Source organism: Vipera ursinii (genome assembly GCF_947247035.1).
Source record: "Vipera ursinii genome assembly, chromosome: 2".
NCBI lineage: Eukaryota > Metazoa > Chordata > Lepidosauria > Squamata > Viperidae > Vipera > Vipera ursinii.
In genome coordinates, this window is record NC_139513.1 from 68,458,690 (window position 1) to 68,477,335 (window position 18,646).

General features: G+C 39.6%; 1 protein-coding gene across 2 annotated transcripts in view; it reads right to left on the reverse strand.

Moving 5' to 3' along the window:
- TEX264 (testis expressed 264, ER-phagy receptor) overlaps nucleotides 1-11,587 on the reverse strand; it is a 174,198-nt gene extending 162,611 nt beyond the window's left edge. Inside the window, exons 1-3 of one of the 2 annotated variants that reach the window (XM_083354975.1) lie at nucleotides 11,498-11,587; nucleotides 2,026-2,066; nucleotides 406-445 (exon numbers count right to left, since the gene is read on the reverse strand). The gene's annotated coding sequence lies outside the window, so the exon portion shown is untranslated. The remainder of the gene's footprint in view (nucleotides 1-405; nucleotides 446-2,025; nucleotides 2,067-11,497) is intronic. The other variant, XM_083354976.1, reaches the window with a different exon arrangement.
- Nucleotides 11,588-18,646: the final 7,059 nt, after the last annotated feature.

Consider the following 18,646-nt stretch of genomic DNA (forward strand, 5'->3'; position numbering starts at 1 on the left):
CATTTTACATCAGGAGTTGGAACTCCCTTAAGCTTCAGTATCCCATTAGTGTACTATTGGGACAGGCAATACAATGCCCTCCAGATGTTTCATAGTTCAATAGTTCCAGCCAGTATTGCTAACAGGATTATAGGAATCGTCATTCAAAAGAGAACGTTGCAATGCCAACTCTTGTAACTTCAATTTCAAAGAGTGAAACTACATATTAGATTGAAAAGATGTATGGAGCCCAACATTAGTGCCATTTCTTTACCTACCAAGATTGTCAATCTAGACAGTCACAGCATTTTTCAACCTGCTTTTATCCCTGCAAGATTCCAAGTGTTATGTTTATAGTTTAGGGCACATAAGTGGAATCCTACAGAAAAGCAATTGGAGTGAGAGTTCAAAAAGAATTAAACATACCTGTTTCTTTCTCCAAACTTTCCTCTCCAAAGCAATCTTCCTAAAAACAGAATGAAAAAATAGTTACATTAATTTGCAAAATTCTAAAGTAAAGGTTCTAAAATGGTAAAAAATGTGATTTACTTTTGATTTATGTCTCCCAGAATTCCAAATGCCAACTGAAATGTGTGTGCACTAAAAATGTATAAACTTAACACTGATTTCATTTCTTCAGATTAACAGATTGCCTAACTCACTGTAAATTGTTTGAGAGCATTTACCAATCATTACATGAATCAAAAGTTGGAATTAAGATTGCCGGGAGAAATATCAACAACCTAAGATATGCAGATGATACCACTCTAATGGCAGAAAGTGAAGAGGAACTAAAAAGCCTCTTGATGTGGGTGAAGGAGGAGAGTGCAAAAGTTCGCTTGAAACTCAACATTAAGAAAGCCAAGATCATGGCATCCGGCCCTCTCAATTCCTGGCAAATAGATGGGGAAGAAATGGAGGTAGTGACAGATTTTATTTTCCTGGGCTCCAAGATCACCACAGATGGGGACTGCAGCCAAAAATTCAAAAGACGCTTGCTCCTGGGGAGGAAAGCTATGGCAAATCTAGACAGCACACTAAAAAGCAGAGACATCACCCTGCCAACAAAAGTGCATATAGTCAAGGCTATGGTCTTCCCAGTTGCAATGTATGGCTGTGAAAGTTGGACCATAAGAAAGGCTGAGCGCCAAAGAATTGAGGCCTTTGAACTATGGTGCTGGAAAGACTCCTGCGAGTCCGACTGCAACGCGATCAAACTGGTCAGTCCTAGAGGAGATCAACCCTGACTACTCTTTAGAAGGCCAGATCCTGAAGTTGAAACTCAAGATACTTTGGCCACCTAATGAGAAGGAAGGACTCACTGGAGAAGAGCCTAATGTTGGGAAAGTTTGCGGGCAAGAGAAGAAGGGGAGAACAGAGAATGAGGTGGCTGGATGGAGTCACTGAAGCAGTAGGCATCAGCTTAAATGGATTCCAGAAGATGGTAGAGGACAGGAAGGCCTGGAGGAACGTTGTCCATGGGGTCACGATGAGTCGGACATGACTTCGCAATTAAGAACAACAACAACCAATCATTACATTTGACGATCATTCCCCATTTCAATTAAATTATCAGAATATTTTGCAAGTAGCAAGGGTTTTACATCTACATGAAAACTGGCATGATTATCTGAGAGTGATTCACACAATTGTTGGACAAATCATGAATATAGAAAAATGTCTTGGAAAAAAAATCCTGCATGTAATGAATCAGCCATTACTCAAAGGCCAAATAATTCATGAGGCAGCAATACACACATCTGAACTATTACTGATGGATGACACCATGAATGAACCTATCTTTAAAGTATGTCTTGATAAAGTTATCACTCTATATAGTTCTTAGGCTCAAGAGAGGTATCAGTATGATATTGAATCTCAAAGCAATCAGGCATAATTGTGGCAAGATGGGTGGCAAACAAATGTAATAAATAAATAAAATAATACATTATTTCTTGAAGCTGAGATTTATCCACCGTTTCATTCTTTTTTCAGAAATTTCATAATTTGAGACAGACACTTCTTCAATAAACATTTTGATCTTACCTGAAGAATAACACAAGATCCTCTGATTCAATATTTGCTTTCTGGGGAAAAAAACACAAAAGTTTACTGAGGTAGGCTGATCGCACAATTTCAAATTTTACATTAGAACATCAAGGCTCTATAATTTTTCACTGTTGTAAGCAAAAGATCCAGTAAGAATGTTAATAGAGAAGCACTCTTTCTATAAATGAATCTCTTGCTGGGAGAATGGGAAGAGATCACGTATGCTCATTCAAAAATAGCTCAGGGAAGCAAATAATGAAAGCAGTATTGTACCAAAACACAAGACATGCTCCATCCACCCTGTTTTGTTTGTGTATTGTGATATCACATGCATATACAAAAAGGGTGGAGCTTGCATTATGGAGCACAATGCTGCTTACATCATTTAGAATTGAATAGAGCTGGAAGGGACCTTGGAGGACTTCTAGTCCAGCCCCCTTCTCAGGAGTGTCAAACTGCCGACCCACGGGCCAGATGCGTCATGCTGAAACCATGCTCACCCCACTGCTGGCAATGGAAAAAAAATTACAATACATCGCAACACGTCACGTGACATTGCGAGTTTGAAACCCTTGGTCTAGTCTCTTCTTAAAAATCTCCAGTGATGAAGCGCCCACGATTTCTGGAGGCAAGCTGTTCCACTGGTTAATTGTCCTCACTGTCAGGAAGTTTCTCCTTAATTCTAGGTTGCTTCTCTCTTTGATCAGTTTCCAACCATTGTTTCTTGTCCTGCCCCCAGGTGCTTTGGTGAACAACCTGGCCCCCTCTGCCTTGTGGCAGTCCCTAAAATACTGAAATACTGCTATCATGTCTCCCCTACTTCTTCTTTTCTTTAGACAAGCCAAGCCCAAGTCCCACAGCCGTTCTTCGTATGTTTTAGTCTCCAGGCCTTTGGTCATCTTAGCTGCTCTTTTCTGAACTTTTTCCAAACTCTCAACATCTTTTTTGTGATATGGTGACCAAAATTGGCTGCAGTATTCCAGGTGTGATCTTATTAGGGTTTTATAAAGCAGTACTAATACCTTGCGTGATCTTGATTCTATGCCTCTGTTTATACAAACCAGGATTGTATTAGCTTTTTTGGTGGCTGCTGCACACTGCTGGCTCATAGTCAAGTGATTGTCCACTAGCATTCCAAGGTCCCTCTCACAGTGACTGTTTTTAAGCCAGGTCTCGCCCAATCTGTACTTGTACCTTTGGTTTTTCCTGCCAAAATGTAAAACTTTGCTTTTCTCCACATTGAAACTCATTTTTTTGGATAGGACCCATTGTTTAAGATTGTCTAGATCTGTTTGGATCCTGAATTTGTCTTCTGGGGTGCTGGCTACTCCTGCCAGTTTGGCGTCATCTTTAAATTTGATGAGTTCCCCTTCCATTCATCTAGGTTATTGATGAAGATATTGAAGAGTACTGGGCCTAAGACGGAACCTTGTGGTACTCCACTGCTTACTTCTCTCCATGTGGATGAAGTGCCGTTGAGGACTACTTGTTGAGTACAGTTTGCCAGCCAGCTACAGATCCATCCATTTTATTGAAGGAATCAGAACTTGTAGATTCCCCTGAATGGAATATGGTAGGTTATTATGAAGGACAGGCATACTGGCCATATCACTAGTACAGTCTTAATTGTATCTTCCAAGTAAAAATTACAACTTGGTAATGATAGGAACTTTCATCAGGAAGCAGCCCAGACCCAACAGAATTCTATTTGGTTTCCCAGTAAATTTGATTATTATTTATTATTGACACTTGTTATGCCATTCCATAACAGTTTCTGGGCAGCTTCTGCTTCCCCTCCATAAAAATTTAGTGAAAGACTATAGAACTTAAAAACATACGAAAATTCAACAAACAAATCTCAGTACACAGTATACAGTGGGGGGGGGGAAACATTTTCCCTGGAAAGCCCTAAAGGATTAAACAGGATTCTCTAGAAAGTGTTCAAAAACTGGTTGTTCCAACTTAAAAATCTCTCTCCTTTATAATTACTAGAGTTATTATTATTTTAGAGTTTCAAAAAAAAATGTAAAAAGAGAGATACTGACCATAAGCACACCTCCCTGTTATTCATTAAAGTAGCCGACACTGTAAGGCACACTTGGAATAAAAACTGCAACTGCTTTCAATATTGCACTAACTTTTGAAATTTTAAATTTTAAAGATTCAACTGTTGAAGCAGCAGACGGTTGGGTTTGGGGTTGTTGTTGTTTTTGGGGGGGGGATTAGAGTCATACAGAACCCCGAGGGTACAGAGGAAAGAACAGCTTCGACTGAGGTGTGTTCTGCTCATAGGAGGTCAAAATCATTGAAAACAACATTGTTTTCAAAGTGGGAACATTCTAATAATTATCCCCTTTACTTCAAAACCGAGGGCAATTCTAGAACAGAACCTTTAGGAGACATTACAATCTCATAAACTGATGGGAGAAAACTTCTTTCAGGCAGCCTGATTCAAGTCACATTGAACAGCTGACAAGTCACTGGCAGTCCTATGACCACTGATAAGCTAGCAGTTACCATTTCAACGAATAGCAATTTCCCATTCAACTATTTTAAAGAAGACCCCAAATACAAGACTTAACAATAACTGAAGCAAGAAAATATCGGAAAATCTAGGAAAAGTGAGACCCAACGACTCATTCTAAATCTACCAAATCTGGGCTGCAAAAATGCAGATGACTACCAAATGGCAGCACAGAAATAGAGCCTTCTCTATCTTTTTGTAGATAATCTAATGGTTATCTGGGTTTGTAGTCCAGATCTAGCTGCTCTACCTCAATAGGGCAAATGATTCAATGGGGAAAAGTTCTTCAAGTGAACTGACAGTGGCAGATCAATAAAAATGCCTGATTGAAACCCAAATCTTGTGGTAACAATGTTGTCGCCCAAAGTGATATTCACTCTTACTAAGCATTTACAATCCACCCTTTCTCTCCTGTAATGTCAATGAAGGCTCTATGTAGGAGGTATAGAGGAGAGTTTTCCCTATTCACCAATTTCTCCTGCAGTCACTTTTTAATGTTTTGTTCCCAAGTAAGCTCTAAACTCACAACATTCTAAATTTATTTAGAAAATTGGGTGGCATTATTTATATGTGCCTACTCATACAACTTTCAAAGCAGCCTAAAGCAATAAAATTTTAAAATGTAAGGTTTTTAAAAATTTAAGAACTGGTGAATTCCATAATGTTGTCCACCTCCACAAAACCAACCATGGCATTCTATATCCAGCGCCAAGAAAGGACATCTGTACCCAGAAGTCAGGTTTCTAAGGTCACATTCCAAATCAGGGAGGAAAGATAAATCAGATGCACATTCAAGATCTACCTTTCCTGAATTGCCTTCAGCGTGTTTAGATACCTCTGCAAATTTAATCCCATTGCGTATCTAAACAGCAAATGGGGGCAGACATATATAAAGACACAACCAATTTATTCCAACTGTTCCGAACTCAGAAATAATAAACAAGTTGTCCATGCCTAGACTAGTAAGACTAAAATGAGAAGTAATGTCCATTCTTCCTTGTTCTTTTGTTTTTATTCCTGGGAGAAAAGTATCCAGGCCACACATAAGCAGAAGATGACTTTATATCACTATAATCCAGCATCCTGTTTATCCCATTTCTAGTGGCTTATTACATGACTCTAGGATACCTAGAAGCAAGACATTAAAAAAAATGCTAAAGGAAGCACTGCTGAAAATTGCATATTTTTCCTTAAGTTAGCTGTATTTATATTATAATTACAAGTACATCAGCCCATATTATAAGATTACATTTAAAGGTCACACCTAAGTATGTTTAATTAGGAGCATACATGATTAAATTCATGGGGTTATTTCTGGGTAAACATGATCTATAAATCATAGTCACGTTTTGCATTTAAGTGGTGGCTTCAAAAACTTCTAAAATGGGAAACAGTTAAGTATAGAGCTATACACAGGGGATTATTTAATACCTTTATAAGTGACAAGAATAACAGTGGCTTCAAACTTGTTCCCTAGATCTAAACCAGAGTAAAATGGCACTACTGTCCCATGTAGCATACTTCCAATATTATTTACTTTGCCATAGTTGCCCAAGTAGGTAGCGGTGTTTGCTGACTTCATCTGGCCTCAGAAGTTTGGTAGGGTCCGATCACGTTACCTAGATGGTAGGCTACCAGGAAATACCACCACTATTGGCCAGACTGGGAAGTTGAAAAACATCCTAGATGTAGGCAGTGGCAAATCATATTATTCTGAAGAAAACAATATGGATTGTTAATTAAGATTCCAGGTACGGAGCCCAATTTGAAGGTAACTTAACTTTACTGTCATAGACAATAATGTCATAGATATCACGCCATAAATCATCCACTGGAACATCAGGAATTGCTGGTTCTCCTATCCTATTCTTTTGAACTTAACAGTGCCTTCTCCTTTTTAACCACCTGAATCTACCCAGGGATGAAGAGAGACGGTTACCTCTTAAACAGCAAAGCAGATAATCGCATTTCTCTAATTTATATTGAAGTTATACTTTTCAAGAAATCAAAATTATTTCCAACATGTAAGATTTTTTTTAAAAAAACATTTGAGCAAGAGACACCGAGGAACCGTTTATGTGGGACAGTCTAGGCTCCCATTTCTTTATTCACTACGTAGGGGAGAACATTAAGCCCCTCTTTGGGCTTTGGACAATGCCATCAGACTTAATTAAAATAAGCGCATAAACACATTCTCAGGGTATTTGAGACAGGTTTGCATTTCACACAAATATTTAAATAACCTCAATCAATACCGGCTTTGAGAACTGATGGACCATTTAAACATGGCAAAAGGATATACAGTACAGGTAGTCTTCGACTTACAGCCATTCATTTAGTGACTTACAGTTACAAAGGCACTGAAAAAAGTGACTTATGATTGTTTCTCACATTTATAACCATTGTTACGTGATCAAAATCCAGATGCTTAGCAACTGGCATCAACCTCCCATCGCCCGGTTCGATCCCACAGAGTCGGCCTCCTCAGGGTGCCATCGGCTAGGCAATGCCGGCTGGCGACCCCCAGGGGGAGAGCCTTCTCTGTGGGCGCGCCGACCCTCTGGAATGAACTGCCTCCGGAGCTGCGGATGGCCCCTGACCTTCGATCCTTCCGCCGCGACCTGAAGACATGGTTGTTCCAACAAGCGGGCCTGGACTGATCATGGTCTTTTAAATTTGGTTTTTATCGGCTTAAATTGTCCTTTATTTCTTTATTTATTGTTTAATTCTTTTTTAATCTTTGTATTCTATGTTTTTAAATTTTTTATTATTGTGAGCCGCCCTGAGTCCTTAGGGAGAAGGGCGGCATATAAAAATAATAATAATAATAATAATAATAATAATAATAATAATAATAATAATAATAATAATAATGTATTTATGACGGTTGCAGTGTCTCAGGGTCATGTCATCACTTTTGCGACCATCCAACAAGCTAAGTCAATGGGGAAGCCAGATTCACTTAACAACCGTGTCACTAACTTAACAACTGCAGTGATTCACTTAACAACTATGGCAAGAAAATGCCATAGGGACAAAATTAATTTCACAACTGCCTTGTTTACCAATGGAAAGTTTGGGCTCAGTAGTGGTTGTAACACAAGAACTACCTGGATCTAAACTTGTCTGGCACGGGGGGGGGGGAATCATAAGTTAAATTTAAGGTTTTATGAGATGCCAAGAAAAAAAACGAGTATTAGGACATGACCTGAGATTTAGAGGGCATGGTTATCTAGTAAAACAAAGTCAATGTTAATGTGGATTTCAAAAATAATTATCCTAGATGTGTCATACTCAGAATATGAAATAGATGCAAATCTAAGTTATGCCCTAAAACACCTTTGTGACTTTCAGCAGAAGCATTTTATACATGAGAAATAATAGGCAATCGCAAATAGCTAATTTAATAAGAGATATTAGAATTTTGCCAAGAGAAATGTAAAATAAAATTAAGAGAACTCATGGCATAGAAATATAGTTATCAATTGTTCTTTTATTTATGTACAATTATTAGAAAGATTTAAAGTAGACAAAAAAGTTTAGTCTTAAGCAATGTGAGACTGAGTTTGAAATGGAATTGTATACAAATTATGAACATGTAATTGCTAAAAGGTATTAAAAAAATTTGAAATTTGAAACAGAAGAACAAGTGAAAGAATGTATGTAAAATGGGCTAAATTTATTATAATATACAAAAAACATGATAAAAAAGATTGAAATCTATATTATATTATAATGTTAAAGATAATGTTTATAAAATGTTGTAGGGTTGGTATATGTCACCAAAAAATTTGTCTAAAACATACAAAGGCACTTCAAATTTATGCTGAAAATATGAACAAGAAGGGATATTTTATCGTGTTTAGTGGACATCTAAAAAAGCAAGAAAATTTTGGATTCCAATACACATATTGATTCAGAGGATTTTAAAGATTTATATAAAGTTGAAACCAGATGTCTTTCTTTTGGAACTAACAGATAAAAAATTGGAAAAAAGTTATGGAACTTTGATTTTGTATCTGATTACTGCAGCAGATTATTGCATGCACAAAAATGGGAAGATTCAGCATTATTTACAACTGGAAATGGTTGGTGAAGGTAATGGATGGATGAGATGGCCAAACTGACTTCTCTGATTAGAGAAAAGACAGTCATCTACATTTAAGGACTTTTTTCAGAAAACAGGAAAAAATGAACATGATTTTTGACTACTAGACAGGATTATAGAAAGAAAAGAGAGATATTTTATCTTTAGAGAAAGAGGTAAATTTATAATTGTATTTATAACTGGTGTAAAGAAGATTTCCTGCCCTGAAAAGAATGGCAGGATGCCATTTCACACAATTAAATACCGGTATATAAAAATAGGTAAAATACTAGTTATTTAAATTTGTTTACAATTCCAGTGTGATATATTATACAAATTGCCTTTGATTAAATAACATAAAGTTTGTACTATGCTAATTCCCATGTATATTTATTCTTCCTGTGTTTATTTTTAATTCTTAAACCCGGGAAGTGAAAATCAGAGACACGCAGGATAATCTCTAGACATACTATCTTCCACATATATCAAGAGGGGAAAAAATCTTACTTCATGAAAAAAAATGAGAGACAAAATTACTACAACATGGAAGTGTTGCTTCCCTTGACTACTTGAAAATGAAAACTACAAAATTGTGTTCATCTTTTTCTCTTCAATGAGCTGCTTTGTCTCTCCCAAAACAGCCTGTTTATTTTACCAGCATTCTACTTCCTGGTTTGTGTGTACCGGCTTGATGAGATCACCATGCTCATGCACAGTTTCCAAGGCCAGAATCTACATTTACAATTATTCCTTAAAGAACGAGGGCTGCTTTTAATGAAACCTCTGAAATATGCCTTCTTTACCAGCTATTTATCTGGTAAAGGTGAAGACATTATTTTGGAAAAATAGAAGGATCAAAATATGATCTTTGGAGAGACTTGCATGAAAAGAGAGGGATTTTTTTTTATCCTCTGTTTGTGATGTCCCCAATGCTCAGTGTAATCATATATTTCTGTCAAGGCAACTGCTGGTAAAGACAACTATCAGAACGGAATGAGTCCTTGGGACAAGTCCAAAATATGATCCAAACCAGCAAGTCTGGTTAAAAGCCAGTTTAGTAGCTGTCACTCACTTGTCTTTCCTACCCAAACATTTTTCCATCCAAGCGTAATCTATGATTTCAAGTGCGCTTACAATCATATTCCTAAAGCCATAAGCTACTGAACCACAGAAAAGTAAGAATCATTTGAATTATTTTACATCAACTAAATCCTTGCTGCATCTACCAACATTTAAAGCTCACTATGTTTAAAATTGTGCAATATTTACTCATCTCTCAACATTTCATCTCAGTGTGGCAAGGGAATGAAAAACTTAGTGTTTAAATTAAACCAATGTTTTCATTCTATATCCTCCATAGAAAAGCTCTAGAGCATGATGAAAAGGCTTAAAAAGAAACCAAAATATTTTTTAAAAAAACAGTGAGAATTACAAATGAAGATATACAATAGGGTGGGATTAGGCATATCATCAAATTAAACTATATACACTTATCTAAAGTCAGATCAGCTGAACTAAAAACAATTTATATATCCAAGTAAGAATGCAAAAATAACTTAAATGAATACCTGAATTAAAGTTTTAGATTGACAGTGAAGATGGGATGTTAATTTGTTTTATAATTAAAGTTGCTAGGTCTCTTCCTGGGAAAATCGTATTCCTCTACCAGATTTATTGACTACTAGAATTTCAGGTACAAATGTTTCATTAGGATGTAAATAAAATGACAATTTACATTTTAAAATATTCTGTATTATTGCTTGTTATGTTGCTATATTATGAAATGCCCAGGCACCTACTACACAGAATGCAAACGATCGCTTACATACATTAATGACATTATAATAGTATCCTACAAAAATACAAAACTATTTGTAAACGAAGATTGGGGAGTTGCACAAGCTAGTAAGACCAAAACTGAAAACCAGAGGTCCTGTATATATATGTATATCATTTCTTTAGTTCTTCCACAGATGGTCTACTGTAAAAATAAACTCAAGGTTGGTAAACCGTTTGGCTTTTGCTTGCTTGCTTGCTTGCTTGCTTTCCTACTAAGAAAAGTTCTCCTCCCAGGGCTTGATCCATTGCCCCCACACCCAAGTGTCTTCTAATCTTTAAAGCAGCCAGGCCCAAGATGTGAATCCGGCAGCATTGGGGAAAAGTGACAGCCAACTATTGCTGCTCCCCCTATAACCTGATAGTCCCAGCTGGGCTATTGTTTATATCCAGACAAACGGACTCCCAACAAGCCCTCTCGCCTCTTCCTGCAACAGCCACCAACACTCAAGTTTTCCTCTCCACCAACACCCGCCCCCACCCTCCCCACCCGATATCCCACCCATCCCGGGGACCCGCAAGACCAGGGGTCGGCAACCTCGGCTCTTTTATGACTCGTGGACTTCAACTCCCAGAATTCCTGAGCCAGCATAGCTGGCTCAGGAATTCTGGGAGTTGAAGTCCACGAGTCATAAAAGAGCCGAGGTTGCCGACCCCTGCGCAAGACCATCTGCTCATAGGACTATCCTCCCCTCAGATCCCCAGGGGTCTCTCTCCCCCATTCTCCCCCCTCCCCGCCTGTCTGTCACCTTCGCCGCCCACCACCTCGCCGCCAAGGATCGGGGAGAGGAGGCAGCTCCCGCCAGGCCGATCCTCCAGCCCCATTTCCCTTCCGCCCAGCAGCGACTCGTCGCCCATATGACACCTAAACAGTCCCCCAGATTCTCCCGAGATCAACTTGGGAATCTGGTCCTTCAGGCCTCTCCTCCTTGCCCGGCTGCAGACCCCGGGATCGACCCCCGCCCCCCTCCTCCGACTCAGTCCCCCCTCCCCGACACACACACACACACACACATACATACAGCGATGGGTAGCGGAGCCGCTTCGGCGAGCAAGTGTCAGCTCCCAGCTCGGTCGCGGGCTGAGCAGGCTGTGCGCGGAGACGCGCCCAGCGAGGCGGCCGCCAAGCGCGTCCCCGCCCACCACCGCGCCGTCCCCGTGCCCCGGCGGGAGCGCGCCCCGAGCGGCTGAGCCGCACGGGAGGCGGCCGGGGGAGCTATTGCGGCGCCGGCGGCTGGCTTTGCCGAGTTGGGTTTCGCCGGCGGGAGAGCGGGCAAGGGCAACGTAATCGATGGAGCTCGATTAGAGCCCTTGGTGGAGCAGGCCTCCTCCTGCCTGTCTGCCTACTACGTGGGCGAGGGGGACGAGCACGTGGCTGCGGGCTGGAGCTGTCGGCCAGCTAGCCCCCCCCCCCACCCCACCGGCTCAGCCGGGTTTATACGGCTTTTTTCCGTGACTTCGCTGAAGCTTTCCTCTCTGCTTTCGGGGTGTGTGTGGGTGGGAGGGGGAGAGAAACCTTATTTAGTGCCTGTTGTAAGTAAGGCTGTGTCCGGATGCGGTGCCAACTCCCATTTTCCTGTGGGTTGAGCAGGCAGCGGTTCAAAAGGTTCTTCTCTCCCTGCCGCTCTCGTGGGAAAAGTTAACATCAGCGGGTTACCATGTTGGCCATGCCACATGCGAGGAAAAAGGGAGTTTTAGGTGTCATAGCAGAAGGTGGCTGTGGGATTAGCGACCTGGGCTTCCAAATACCAGGCAGCAATTATGTTGTGTGTTTTTTTTTTGTTGTTGTTTTTTTTTTTGCATCTAAGTGGCCATTCGGATTTTTGCTGCTCGGACTTGATAAGCCTGGTTGTACGGTAGCGTTTTAAGATTGGGAGGGAAGTAGTAATGAGAAGATTCCTCCCAGAGAAGGGAAAGAGCCATTGTCCTGCACCAAAGAAATGTTGCTGTTACTGACGGTATAAAATGCTTCTTTTAACTGTTTTGTGCATCTGAAACACAGTCCAGTTTTATACATGTTTGCTTCTTCATTTTCATTAAGGGGATTACCCATATACAATAATTTTTTGGGCAAAGTAAATTTGTTGTACTAATCATAATCTTACATGGTGAACAACCCAAGATGTCTTATAGCATAAAAACATATAAAATACAGTAAAATCAAACTATTTAAAATCAGTTTAACTGTTGAACAGTATTATTAAAATATTGTTTTATTTAATGGATTTAACAACTTTTGTGTTACAATGTTCACCCTCACAGGATGACTTCTGATTACCAAAATCAATTTGCCTAAGGTGCTATAGTATAAAACAATGTTTCTATATCTCAGGTGTGTTGAGATGTGTGGATTTCAACTCTCAGAATTCAATCAGGATTCATTCTCTCTCTCTCTCTCTCTCTCTCTCTCTCTCTCTCTCTCTCTCTCCACACACACACACACACACACACACACACACACACTGCTTACAAAGGTTGGGAAACCCCAAAAGTTCAGATGATGCTGAAGAATCAGAGAGCAGTTATCTTATGAAGCAGAAATATCTTCTATAGCAAATTAAAATTAATTGGAGAGAAGTACATAGCATTATTTGTGCCAAACTTAGAAGATATTTTAAGATCCCACCATCACTTTTTTCCCCACCCAAAAGCTTGAAAGGCTTCAGGTGTCTGGACCTTCTGGTGTCAGGAGCCTTCCATCATTGTCTTGGATGGGGTGGCACTGCCCCAAGCAGATTCAATGCATAATCTTGGCATCCTCCTGGACTCATGGCTCCTGATTGAAGAGCAGGTGACAACCATGACTAGGAGGGCATTTGCAGACCTTAGGGTTGTGCTCCAGTTGCGCCCAGGAGGCCCCACTCACAGTCACTTGTGACCTCCTGTTTGGACTACTGCAGTGTGCTCTACATGGGGCTGTCCTTGAAGAATATTTGGAAGCTTCAACCAATTCAGAATTCATTGGTTCAGCTGCAGGGATCATAAAAAGGGCCTGTTAGTCATGTAATATTATGACTTTGTGAACTTCATTGATTACCATTGTGCTTCTGGGTGCAATTCAAGATGCTGGTGGTCACCTTTAAAGCCCTTCATTATTTGGGACAGGTTATTTGATGAAGGACCTGTTTGTTTCTACTTGTCCTATCCAGTTGGGCAGGATGAGCATGCTCTGGGTCCTACTGGCTAAGGGTGTCAGTTGGGGAGGCCCAGGAGGCATGCTTTTTCTGTCCTATAGAGCATTTTTCCGCCAGAGACGAGGATGGCTCTGACCCTGTTGGCTTTGGTGAGGCCCTAAAGGCCTGGTTCTGTGCGTAGGCCTAGAGCCCTGATTGTGTGAAAGGACCCATCTCCTGTTGAACATGATACCTTCCTTAACTCCTGTGTATTTTATTTTTTGTATTTGTGATCGGAACAATTTTTAAGTTATGTTAACATTGCAGTCCTGTGTCACTTGTTGAGATGGGTAGCTATACAAATTGATTAAATAAATAATTTTACGTATGTTGATATTATCACTTGTTATCATTGCTGGGGGGGGGGGTTTCTCCAGTAGTGAAGGTGTGAGAGTGTTGCCATATTCTGGCTCCCATTCACTTAGAAGACAAAGTAATTACGAAGAGTTAAAACTTTAACTACAATATCATTGAACAGAGACACAAAGATATTGTGAGCTGTTTTTTAAAGAGCTATAAACTTTAATCCTCCAAGCTGAATTGCAGATTATACGTTTTGTATATCATTTGTACGATAGTCTCTTCAAAGTTGCACTTGATTAAGACTCTACTCTCTGCTGACTACACTAAGAAGTCAAAAATCATATTGAAAGAAGTACAGGCAGGACATTTCCGTACTGTTGCCATGGAATATCCTATTTCAAAAGCTAAAATAAAAATGGTACCAAGCATTTTCATTTGTTCATTTGTTCAGGCTTAGCTTGACTTCTAAAATTGCAGAGATGTTTAATGAGATGGCATGTAAATTGAATAAATAAAATTATCTACCAAGAGAGAACTCTTAATCAGAGTTCCGGCACCTTTTTTCAATGGATTTTCCAGAGTTGCATTCTTTTCCTATTGTTTCCCTTCCTATCCTCGTTTGCTTTTGAAAATGCCCTGCTGGCGGTACGGTGCAAGCGGGGTCCCCTCTGGCGCTGTCTGCCTCCTCTAGGAGGAGCCATAAGGCGCCAAAGCACCACAGCCAGAGTGTGGCTTGATTGGCTGGGTCGGACCATGTGGTGTGGAAGCCAATGGTGGAGACTCATAAACATGGAGGCCATCTTTCATGAGAGGGTGAGTGAGTCTTTTGCCTTCCCTTACAGAAGGTGAGGTTAAAAAGAGGCGAAGCAAGAGGAAAGAAAGGCGGCTGGCGTGGAAGCTTGCCCAACAGCAAAACTTTGCTGTTTCGGTTCCTTGGGTAGTTCAAAGGCTGGGATGTCTACGAAAATCTCTTTTTAGTCTTTTATACTTTATATTCAAACTGCAGAGCAGAAGAATAAGAATAAAGCCAATGTCTTGTGATTTGGAGATTTTATTATTATTAATAATATATATTATGTATTGGTCAGATGTAAAGGTAAACCTACAGTATGAGCTTTAATCAGATCTATATATTAAATTGGGTTTAACTTAAAGGTAAATTAAAAGTAATTTGTTCACCGACAAGTTTCAACTTTAATTTGTTTCAAGTCAATATCCATCTTAAACTCCAAATGTAAATTTTTCCACCTTGTTTGACAACTTCTTAAAAATAATTCAATCTTTTACAAGCAACTAAATTTTGTTTTATTGGACCAATTTCATTCCACATAGAAAGCTGACATTTCCACTCATTAAACTAAACGGGTATGCCAGTTGTAAATGTCCCAAAAGATTAATAAAATGCCTTCTTGTAATTTAAAGCTACACAGTGCATGATAACATTAATAATTTGTTAATTTGTTATTAACAAAATCCTAGTGTTTTTGATACACTAAAAATTGAAGGAGTTGTTTTTTTTCAACTACAAAGGTAAACCTTGTAGGGTAGGCAAGGCGGGTTGTATGACGTGTGTGAATTCTGGCACCTTTTTTTTTTTTTACAAAAAAAGCACTGATCTTAATAAAGACTATGGCTTATGAGCTCTGCCCAAAACCTCTCTTCTTTCCAAAGTGTGAAATCCCATTTTGACTTGTGGTTTATTCAGTTCTGACAAGCACATAAAATAGGATGGTTTCTCTGTTCTACAGTGAAAGAAATGGAGGGCATGACATTGACTCTCATCACACCTTTTTCCCAAACATCAAAATCTTGATTTCATTCATTGTCTAAATTAAGCAATAGAATTGTAGGAAAAGGAATTATGAAGTAAGGTTTATGATGGAAAGAACCCCAGAAACTGGAAAAATACCAAATGTAACAAAGGGTTGACCTCTAGTGGCTACAAGTATCAATAACAACTAGAAAGCAATATGAAGAATGCAGGACATTTCTGGAATACTTGGATACTGGATACTAGAATATCTTTCCAATATCTTTCCAGCCACTTTACCATAGTGCCTATATTTTCTTTTGTGTAATGAAGCCATGCGTATGCATTTCTGCTCTCCCCTCGTGTTTGTGTATTTCTGTGTAAATTGCAAATTGCATGCATTTTGGATCACTTGACTAAAAAACAGGCTTAAAAGGGAACCATCGTAACTGCAAGCCAGTTACCTCTCCTTTAGGGATGTGTTGGATTTTTTTTCTGAAACAAGTTTTTGTCCTGGCTTGATCCAGCCAATTTTATATCCTGATTTTTCTTTTATTGCTTCCTTCCTTCCTTCCTTCCTTCCATCCTTCCATCCTTTTTCTTTCTTTCTTTCTTTCTTTCTTTCTTTCTTTCTTTCTTTCTTTCTTTCTTTCTCTTTCTTTCTTTCTTTCTCTTTCTTTCTTTCTTTCTTGCCTTTATTATTTTTATGAATTCCTCAAGGTGCAAACATATCCATATTTTCCCCACAACAACAACTCTGTGAGGTAGGTTGGACTGAGAGAGAGAGAGTGAGAGACCAAGATTACCCAGCTGGCATAAAGGGATAGGGAATGGCTAGGGAGCTCATGATCTTCTGCTTTCTAGTCTGGTGCCTTAACCATTTGGTCCAGTATTGTTCTATTTTCAGAGAGTTACCCTCTCTGAACTGAGTCCCTTACATCACTTGTTTCCAGCATTCTGCTGAGCTAAGGTAAAGGTAAAGGTTCCCCCGCACACACGTGCTAGTCGTTTCCAATTCTAGGGGCCGGTGCTCATCTCCGTTTCAAAGCCGAAGAGCCAGCGCTTGTCCGAGGACGTCTCCGTGGTCATGTGGCCGGCATGACTAGACGCCAAAGGCACACGGAATGCTGTTACCTTCCCACTGTAGTGGTCCCTATTTTTCTACTTGCATTTTTTACGTGCTTTCGAACTGCTAGGTTGGCAGAAGCTGGGACGAGCAATAGGCGCTCACTCTGCTACGCGGCACTCGGGATTCGACCCGCCAAACTGCCGACCATTTGATCAACAAGCTCAGCGTCCTAACCCACTGAGCCACCGCGTCCCTCTGCTGAGCTAGGTAGAATAAAAAAGAAAATGATGAATGAAAAAAGGAAATAACTTTCCAATGCATATTTATTTTTGTCAGCAGCTTTGTTTTGGATACTATTAGGAAACAAAGTGGCTCGTACATAAGATTTTATATCCTCAAATGTTCAGCAAAACTAAGCTTGCAGTCCTTTTGGAATAAGCTTCCTTAGATTAAGGAAATGCAATGTGAGCATGACTGAACCAGTCAGGAAAACAAATTATGAAAAATGCTGCCAAATAATATATTTATGATGCATTTCAGTTTATTTTTCAGTAGGTGCACACTTGCAAATCACACTATTCATTTTGCACTAGTGCTCTTCAAGAGTAGTTTTCAAAGCACTGTCAGGCTATCTGCAATCCCAGTATTAAGCAGTTTAGTTTTGGCTTAACATATATGAACATAACCTTTAAGGTTTACAACAGTCCACAGTTAAATCATAATATATCATAATTTATTCCATTTTAGACGTCAAATTTCAAGTCCCTTAAATGCCACTAAAGCATTTTATCAATTTATAGCCATTTAGCTGAAAAGCCTGGTCATCTTTCCATAGCCATGCAGCAAAGGACAGCTGAAGTAGGCACTTTCTGATCTTAAATTGTACGCAAACAACCATCAGATTTATATAATGTTCAGAATTAGTTCTTGGATTCGCTTTTTTGTTCCTCCACTTGATTTCCTTTTGGGTCATATCTTTTAAGTGGCAATCTAAAGATACGGTAGGAACTTCTTTTTTCATTGATTATATATAAGTAGCTTAGCTGGCACATTTTTAATTATTTATCATGAACTATATTTTGTCTAATCGATTACCACGAGCAAAGGCCAGATTTCCCATTCATGTCAGTCTGTGGAACAGTTGGAGAAATAGACAGTTCACCACAAGAGGGCCCCATATCTCACTCCTCTATATTATCAAAGAATAGGGCTTGAAGCTGAGATGGATGATTTGCAAACTAGCAGCTTCGACTCGTTTTTTTATGAATGGATGCTGTCTCAAATGACATCACAGCCTCTCCACTCCACTTCCACTTTGGCGTCTCTGCAGTTCACAGGTGTTCGGGTGCTCTTACAGTAAGCGCTGCTGGTTTCAAACAGAATAGAGGGTACTATGAAAGAGCCTCTCATTCTACTCTTGAACAGCACAGAATATGTGAATCCTCAGGACAGGTGAGTTCTGCTGTATTTCTTTTAATGGGATTCTATTAGAAAGAATGCTGGGCTAGTTCTCTGTGTTAAGCATTTCTCTTTATTTGTCACTATATGAACTGGTTTGTAGTATTGATAGATTAGCTTAGACACCATACCAACGTATATGAACATTCACCACTAGAATGCATAATCTTTCCATTTCAAGGAGATTGAGGTGCACTCTTATATTTCGTGGCAACACTAAAAAGAGCAAGCAGTGTAAAACAATTATAGAAGTGTGCAGTGCTTTTTTTGTTAAAGAAAAAGGTGCCGGAACTCACACATGTCATACAACCCGCCTTGCCTACCCTACAAGGTTCCATCCAAAAAAGGTGCCGGAACTCCGTTCTGAGCGTTCTATGAGGAAAAAAGCCCTGGAAGTGTGGAAGATCATGGACTCCCT